Below are 9189 nucleotides of genomic sequence, written 5' to 3' on the forward strand. Positions count from 1 at the left end.
CCCTGTTCATTATTTCTCGGCCTCTTGACACTGCAGGTGCAGATTCGGATAGCGCTTTGTCCCTGTGGTATGGAGTGATTCAGTTCTGCGTGAGCAACATCAAACTGTGTGATACTGAGTAAAACACTCTCTCTTTGTGAGAAGTGTAGTTGTGAGGCCATGGCATATTGCGTGAGGAGGGTCTTATTAGATGTTTCCTGCGGTTATTTTTCTGTTTCTGTGCGCGCAAACTTGGGTAAAAGCGAGATCAGTTGCTGGTAAACAAAGCTGCTCTCACACAAGCTAAATGTCCTTTCTGGGTACATTACATTGACACGTAATTATGATTTATACCCGCTGTATTTCGAAGATATCATTGCATAGTTTGTAGAAAAAACAACAACAGCCAGAATATTGCCAAAAGCACTAAATGGCACGTCTTCTGAGAGGCATGCGAATGGATAAACAACAGTCACAATATTAAAACTTCTGTTAAAAACCTGTTCATCTGCACAAAACGTATCCATAAAAACCGCCAGATTTCCAAAATAGGGGGGTGGTGGGTGGGGTCAATTCTCAACATATTTAAAGCATTTTACGCCTAAATAACTAAGGGGACTGCAACTGGTGTTTAATTAAAATGCAGAATTTTGCTTGACTTTATGTGATTTTGAGTCTTGTACAAAAACAAAAAAACATTTTCCGAAGAAACTGCTTGAAGGGAGAAGCTACAGCGAGTCACTACCACGAGAGGATTAATCGGTACATGTGTGTCTATTTAGGTTAACATAGAGTATTGTCTTTATTTATTATAAATACCGTATCAAATGTAGCTAAATCGTGCTTTTAGAATGTGGGAAAATATCAAGTTTAAACCTCGCTTCGAGTTTGTGTGACGCGCTGCGAGCCACGCGATTCCCAAGAAGCTCTCATCGAGAGGCCACGTGTGCGTTTCCAAAGCCTCTCCAACTTAACCACCTCCATTGTACGTCTAACCCAGATCGGCAGCGTCCCTCCACATAAAGGGATTTGCAATTTCAAGATATTCCAGCTTAAATGTTTTTGACAGCTCCCTCGCTTTTGCCTCAGCCTGACATTATTGAAATTTAAAGTTGTATCTGTTAACATTAGTTAATGTACTATGAATTAACATGTACATGAACATTTTTATTAACTAACTTTAAAAGAGATAAATAAATGCTGTAAAAAATATATTGTTCATTGTTAGTTCATATTAGTTAATGCATTAAGTAATATTAACAAATGAGACCTTATTGTAAAGTGTTACCAAAACTTTTTATGATCTAGAAGGATTTTTAAAACTGATTTTAATTATCTATAAGCATTTGTGAAATAATTATATAAAACTATATTACCAGTACTGTACATATTAACTTATTCTATGTATTAGTTTGTCATTCTAGCTAATTGAGCTGAGCCGTAAATGATCAGACTTAAAGGATTACATATCCCATGACAACTATAATATTACAGCCTTCATCTGTCAGCTGAAATGTCTGATAGTTTTAAGTTTTTTTGTTGACCCCTGAGCGTTATAAATGTATGAAACTAAGCATGTTTCCTCAGAATGACTTGTTCTCCATAGTTGGCAATAAATAAATTGTACTAATTATGTTTAAATGTACTGTTACAAATGACTGATGTCTGTCTCTGGATGTTATTATTTATTACGTGAGGTATGAGTGACCTAAAGACTTGCAGAGCTCCTCTAATGCTTCTGCCTTCTGTCCACCCATGACAGAGGCAAACCCAGGCAAGAAAACCACTCCAGGACTCTTCCCTTTCAGTTTCCTATAGGCCAGCTTTGGTAGATCAGGTCGTGTAGCATACTGAATTGTGGTCTTGTGTTGAACACCTAAAACACAGAAAAAACATTCATGGTGCTTATTGATATGAGATTCAGTGGTTGCCATTTTTACAGTACCTGAAAGGCAACATACAGATCTTCTTTCTATTATATCTTATATTCTACCGATATTCATCCGATTATATCTTCTGAAGCAGTATTTTTTTTTCTTCGGCGCAAAATTGAGAATAAATAAATTAAAACTTAAAACTCCCCCAGGGCGCGTAGCTACCCCCGGGCTATTGAATGGATAAGAGCGCTTCGCAGAAGACGCACGGTGCAAAATGAGACTGTATGGTGTAATTAACAAAATGGCCTATATCTTCACAGATGCAAATATTAGAGTTTTGTTCACATGTTTAAGTGGACAATCAAGCGCGCGTTTCCAAGAGCAGTGCGCTATTCCGAGGACACAATGACTGGAATAATTTAGTAAATGCGCTGATCTTACCAGGTCCTTTGTGGACGACACCGATGGCCGACGATGGATTCCCAGCAAAGGAAACAACATTTAAAACCAATTTCAACGATTAATAGATCAACGGATAATAGGACGCATCGAAACCTGCGTTCCAGAAGCGCGTTGCTAAAAACTCGATCTGAGCTCCAGCTCTGCTGCGCGTAAAAGTGAAAGGCTGGAATGCCGTTTTCACGTAAATAAAAGAACGTGTATGTTTCCTTCTTCCACAGACCACACGCATGTTTCTCTTAAATTACGAAAGGCATCCGTTTCTAAAGTCGACTCGAATGAGAATTGATTTTGGAGACCTTGAGCAAAAAAAAAAAGTTATATTGTATGAACTAATTCATTATTTAGTAAATTTTCAGTTCATACCACAGACACACATGTTTTTTTTCCTCCTTAAATAGGCAACACATAATAAAATAATCGTTTTTCTTATACAGCTCCGATCACAAACGCAGCATGCAAACACAGTAATCGCCATCATCACCAAGTGTCCGCCTAGACCCCTTTAAATAAATTTAAATATAAACATCGATTAATCTGTCTCGTTGACTCGCATATTGTATTCATTTGCGTATTATTGTCTGTGTATTAATACACTACTTTGGGTTTTATTAACCCGCTCTCACGAGACTGTTAAGAACCGTGCGCTAAATGGCTCAGTGTTTAACGGAGAGGCCCCGCGCCTGGGGGCGCTTTCAGCTGCGTCCCCAGGGAATGCCACAGGGAGCCCGATGAATACGCGTCTCCTTGGACTTCTTGACGGAGATCTATCCCGAGGCACTCGAGTTGTGAATAGAGGAGCGCGGAGATTCTGTCATTTAGATACGCGTATAAGCGCACCCTCGAACTCTAGGTTGGAATTTTGTATAAACGTTTTATCTCTCTCTCTTTTATCAGTTGTTATTTTACTTAGACGTTGTAGTCATCTTTTACAGACGGTCACAGACACTCCTGTTTCATCCCGTTTAAGACCTTATAAATGCTTATTAATACGAGTCGGCGCGCGCTCAACACGCGCTGGTCAGCTTTAAATTACGCATTAAGGTTTACTTCCCATGGCAAGGACTTTATGTAAAGATACTTGATGTGAAGATGCTAAATATTAAACCTTTCATTGGACACGTTTTATGGATGCTTTCCCCCGAATTATTAATGTTAAGCAATGCGATCCCATCGCATTTATAAAGTGTCTCATAATCTTGCAGTCATGATATGCTGCTCTATTCTGATATATGTGATTTATTTATTTTTGAGTATATGTGTTTTGATTTTTTTTGAGGGAAATAATTGCGTTCAGAATTGCACGAAGATGGTCAGAATGTTCATCCTCTATACGCGCTTTTCCAAATGCATGTCAGAGAAAGTCTGAATATACTGCCCCTTCTCCCCTCCTTTCATACTATTACTCTTTAGTGTCGTTTTAAACTTTATTTTCTTTCTCACGCGATCACATGGACACTATTGCTCTTTTAATTAATTTCATTCAAAGAGCTTCGTCGTTTGTTCTGCTGAGCTCATTAGGCATGCGCTGCGTGTGACGCACGTCACAGGATCCACCTGCAGCTCAGCCCATCATTAACTAGTACCACGATTAAACGACTTGATCCTGAGAGAGTGGTGGAAATAGGATTGCATTAGTTCTAGATATTGGCAAAATATTCAGTTAGGATAGAACACTGCTGGCAATATCTGATAAACAAACTCTTTCCCTTCTCCAACCAAAAATGTTACTTTCATTCAGGGTGTTATTTTTCATTTAGCATTTTTCTTTTCCTTTAGGTCTATGTCCGTTTTTATCGTTTTACCTCTATGCATGTACTTTTATACTAAATTAAATTATTAAATGAAATGAATTACAATACATGCAAACCTCTGTTTTGGATGCGCACATACGAACGGAAAAGTACCATCGTGTATTGTACCCTATTTTTACAATAAGATTCAATAAGTTCTAAGTGTGTGTGTGTGTCCATTCTGAGGCAAATGTATCATTTCCACCCTCTCTCTAAAGAAAAAAGACGCGTCGCGTCGCGTCACAACCTCAAAGCGATGAGGTTAAAAAACAGCGATTAATTCCTGCGCGCGGGCCCCCGCAGAGTCCGGGAAGGAATATATAAAAATAACCAGGTTTTCACTCTCCCAGCCCTTATTGAATGTCATTGTGGAGAGTTTTCAATGCGAGAGAGAAAGGCTCGAATTAAAGTGTGTGACAGCGGCGGACAAAGTGGCACAAAGCCGATTCTGTCAGTGAGGGCCCGAATGCGCGGAGAGTGAAAGCCCCTGCCCGCCGCGCCCTGATTGAATTAAGTAATAGGAAAACATTTTCTTTCACTTTAGGTTTGCTAAACAAGACGTTCAAAGGAAAACGGGATACTAATGTGTGAGTAAACAGCGAAACGCGTTTTGGAATGCATTTTAAAGGTCGACAGAATCACTATATGGCAAGTAGCCACAGACAACTTTAACGCATGCGGACTCTGAATGTAACATAGCACACGTATAATTAAAACAGAAAGAGGAACGTCACTAAAATGAACAGAATTTTCGAACATTCGTAGATTCTCATGACAACAAAGATGTTGCGTTTACCTGCTGTTTTGGGCTAAACACATTCCTTTATGGCCATGCCGTATACTTTTTCAGCACTAGGATAGCTAGCCTACTCAAAAAATCAGAATGACAGATTTACAAACCAGGCTCTCAGTGAAAGCTTTGGTGAGCGCTAAATGCGCGCCACGGATGGATGGAAGCAACCAAAACACCAGATCAGTGAGTATAGCCTACGAATGACCTGTGCATACGTCTAACACTGTTAATGTCAGTCACTGATGGTTCTTGACAAATGCAACAATTATTCTTGCGCTCTTACTGCACGCTATATGCCCGGAACCGAGCCGGCGCGCTTAATAGAAAGCTCTTGTGTTCAGAACCAGGAGCCTGGTAATGGACTGTATAGGCCCAGCCATTTGTTTTATTTTCTGGAAAATGACTAGGGACCCTCGTCTATCCCTCCCTCCCACCAACCCTCACTCCACTCGACTCACATAAGGGGTATAATTTGGTTGCAACTTTGCAGCACCGTAATAGTAGGTCTTTACCGGACAAATTAGGAGCAATTAAACCCTTAAACAAGCGGCGGGTACAGAGTCACGCGGACAAGAGCCTGTTATCCGATAGGCAGTGAAAGAGGGATGGTGAGATAGAGGGATTAAGCCTCTCACCGCGTGCCAGGCGCTCACCATTAACTAATTGGCGAGTGCGCTTCTATGCCCACCACCCGTGCCCCACCAGACCTTGTTTTATTCCAAGTCAATAATTACCAAATGGCTTGATGATGCTATTATAATGTAAAGCGGACTTAATATCAAGACGCTTTGCTTTATTTTGATAACATCAATTACGAGAGTCTCCTTGGGGATGTGTTAGTTAGGCTATAAAACCCCCACAAGAAGATCGTTTTATTGCTCAGAGGTCATTATAATGTAAAGCGGACTTAATATCAAGACGCTTTGCTTTATTTTGATAACATCAATTACGGCTATTAGAGTCTCCTTGGGGATGTGTTAGTTAGGCTATAAAACCCCCACAAGAAGATCGTTTTATTGCTCAGAGGTCGCCCTGTCATAACTCAGGAGGTTTTTCTCCTGGATTCCTGAGGCGGAATACAAATAGAAATAAATTAGATCAGAGCTGACGCACTATACACTATGCACTCATGCGCTTATGCACTCAACCATGTAGTGTATGAATTATATAAGATCATTTTGTCATTCATTGAATGCATGAAGAGTCCAAAATTCCACACTTCATTTTTTCTGATATTTAAGTGCATCATTTTTCTTTTTCGCACTATCCACACGCGCATAAGTAGCCTACGCGATTTGGGACGCATCTAAAGAATTCGATGAGAAATGTTTGAGTTCATTTCAGACATGAGTTGTGAAACCTCTTCGGTTCTCTGTTTAATGTCATTGCTGTCTAGAAGTACGAGTTGAGATTTTAAAGATCTCATTCGTGATTATGCATGCTGCATATGCCTTTCGAATGGTTTCATCTGCTTGAATAAAACACACGTTTCTATGAAATCGTTTATAACTTTTTATGATGGAAATCGACAATGAGTCACGCTAGTTCCCATGGCGAAGCACCTGCGATCTCTTTATCAGCCAGTGAGCGCTTCTGCTCGGGGAAGCTCATCCTCATTTGTTCTCTCGACTGGAGACCGACAAATAAGTTTGACCTCCGCGCAGGAGACGGCGACTGCCCTCCAGAGGTGTCCGGTTTAAGCGCAAGCACACTGTTGCGCGTTATAATGCTGCATCTAGAACACGCACCAAGGGCTCCGTTTGGCTAATCTGCGTGTGCAATTAAATATAGCAGCCCTGCATAGCGAGGAATTGCTTTCTGAAATTATTGCATGGAATTCAATCAACTCTAATTGAGCAAATATAACTATAAATTCATATACATTTCATGATGAAATGGACGTTTCTTTTATATATACATCATTTTAATTTAATTTGATTTAATAATATAATTTGAACTTTTGCATTACTGTAATTTATCTACTATCATCTGCATAAGGCAACAAAAATGTACCAACACAAATTCTAAATTGCAATTTGCTATATGCCAAAAAAAATTAAAGCACAACATAAACATTTTTTTAAACATAAAAATTTAGGAAGTTGTGTCCAATGAATAAAACAAGAGGTTACACACTAAAAAATGCTGGGTTGTTTCAACCCAATTTTGGGTCAAATATGGACTAACCCATCTGTTGGGTTAAAAATGTAACCAAAATTAGTCCATATTTGACCCAAAATTGGGTTGAAACAACCTAGCATTTTTTAGAGTGTACACTGTAAAATTATTTTTTTGAAGTTTCTAAATAAACATTACTGATGTACATTTTACAAGAAAATACAATTTCAGTTTATCTATTTTTCTTTCTTTTTTAAAAATGTTGTGTTACTTGATTTTTCTTTATAATTGTGAAATTTACTAGCAATGTCTGAGTCAACACCATTTCTGTTTTCATTGCAGTGGTCAGAACTTCACTAACAACAACGTGAAACCAAAAATAAGCGGATCATTGATAATCTCTATGCTTATGAATTTATACCTCACCCTTGACAAAAGTTTCAAATATCAATAATAAAAACCTGTTTAGCTACTCAAGTCATGCCTGGGGCTATTCTGGGATGTTGTTTTGTTCTGCAGGCCTGCAGCTGCCAGATTCACCGGGCTCCCTTTCCACACCATTTGTTTTCTCTCCTCTCAATTGTGAGTAATAAAATAAAATTAAGTGGGCATTAAGTTCATTGGGTTTGGGGGTCAATGGCTTCCGTATGGTGTGAATTATTCATGGTTGGAGACTGTATTGGTTAGAGACAGGTTGAAGTGCATGCTGGTCCTGTTGCCCCCACTTGTCTGTATCTGTGGTGAGCTAACAGTGAAACAGGATTTAGAGTCCCTCTGGGATTTGTCTTAGCTGGATGCCCCTGGGGCTATGACACAGACTGCTGCAGGTCCCCCTGCTTTTATAAGGGATGGATGCTGAAAAGCTCTGAAAAGCATCTTTCATATGCTGCTCAGCCACCAGCTCTGGTTGCAGTTCATTATAGCTGACTGAGAGACCGCTGATATATTGTTAAATGTGTGTTTTATGCTTAGGAGTCACAACCAGACGCCACAACTTAACAGCAGATGGTAAGAAAACATAATTTTTGTTTCAAAATTCTCTCTCTCTCTCTCTCTCGCTCTCTCTGTCTCTCTCTCTCTCTCTCTCTCACTCTCTTTTTTATAGGGTACCTAATTGAAGTGTCATTCAAGTATTTTTTTAGTTTATACAGTTATTAATTCAATCCCTTTATGCAATCTTTTATGCAACACAAAATTGCAAGCTAATGCAGATGCAATACTTTATTAAACTGTTTATTATTCAACAATTCCATTGTCATTGGGAGAGTCATCACCTTACGTGAGGCATACGTTGTGCAAACATGCATTTTGGACGCTTAAACCATACCGAAAAATGCAACAGTGTCACTGAATAACATGAATAACCTTATTAATTATGTGATCTTTTATGTCAAATTTAAATGTAATCAATAAATTCAATTCAAACAGTAAGACATTATAGGGCTGTTAGCAATCAAATGAAATGTGAGTGCATTATTGTGCTGCAGCGGAGGTGAGACAGAAGCTGCATCTGAAGAGCCATCTAGATGTATTTACGCAGGCTGTTTAACGGAGATCAGAGTGAAATGGGATCTGGCGCAAATTGACCAATTCACAAAGTGCATGGAAGCAAACTGTGTACAAAAATATGAAAAGGAGTCCAGCACCACTTGTGATGAAGAGAACTTTAATAATTATTAAAGTTCCCTAAAGTTCCCTTCATCACAAGTGGTACGGGACTCTTTCTCATATTAATGTAGCTCAGAGGACATGGATGCATGCAATGTTTGCGCTCAGGAGAGCCTCCAAGGTTTCTTGTCTCCAAAATGTAATTTACTTAATATTTATTGATGTATAAAACCGATATCACATTTGTAATTGTGTTGATATTTGGGAAAAACAGTACTCTTGCTCATGTGCTGTTGCTTAACTTTACTGTCTGTTTAAAATGTAAAAAACAAGAACTCATACAGGGGCAATGTTTCAACAATATCTTAAAAAAAAAAATATATATATATATATATATATATATATATTAAATTAAATTCAAGTTTATTTGTACAGCGCTTTTCACGATACAAATCGTTGCAAAGCAACTTTACAGCAAATTAAGTTTCTACAATATTTAGTGGTAGCTTATCAGTGGTGACTGTCAGTTAATGTACATATGGCAGAAATGTACGGAAAAATC

This window comes from Sinocyclocheilus grahami, unplaced genomic scaffold (genome assembly GCF_001515645.1).
Source record: "Sinocyclocheilus grahami isolate Dianchi unplaced genomic scaffold, SAMN03320097.WGS_v1.1 scaffold618.1, whole genome shotgun sequence".
NCBI classification, from domain to species: Eukaryota; Metazoa; Chordata; class Actinopteri; order Cypriniformes; family Cyprinidae; genus Sinocyclocheilus; species Sinocyclocheilus grahami.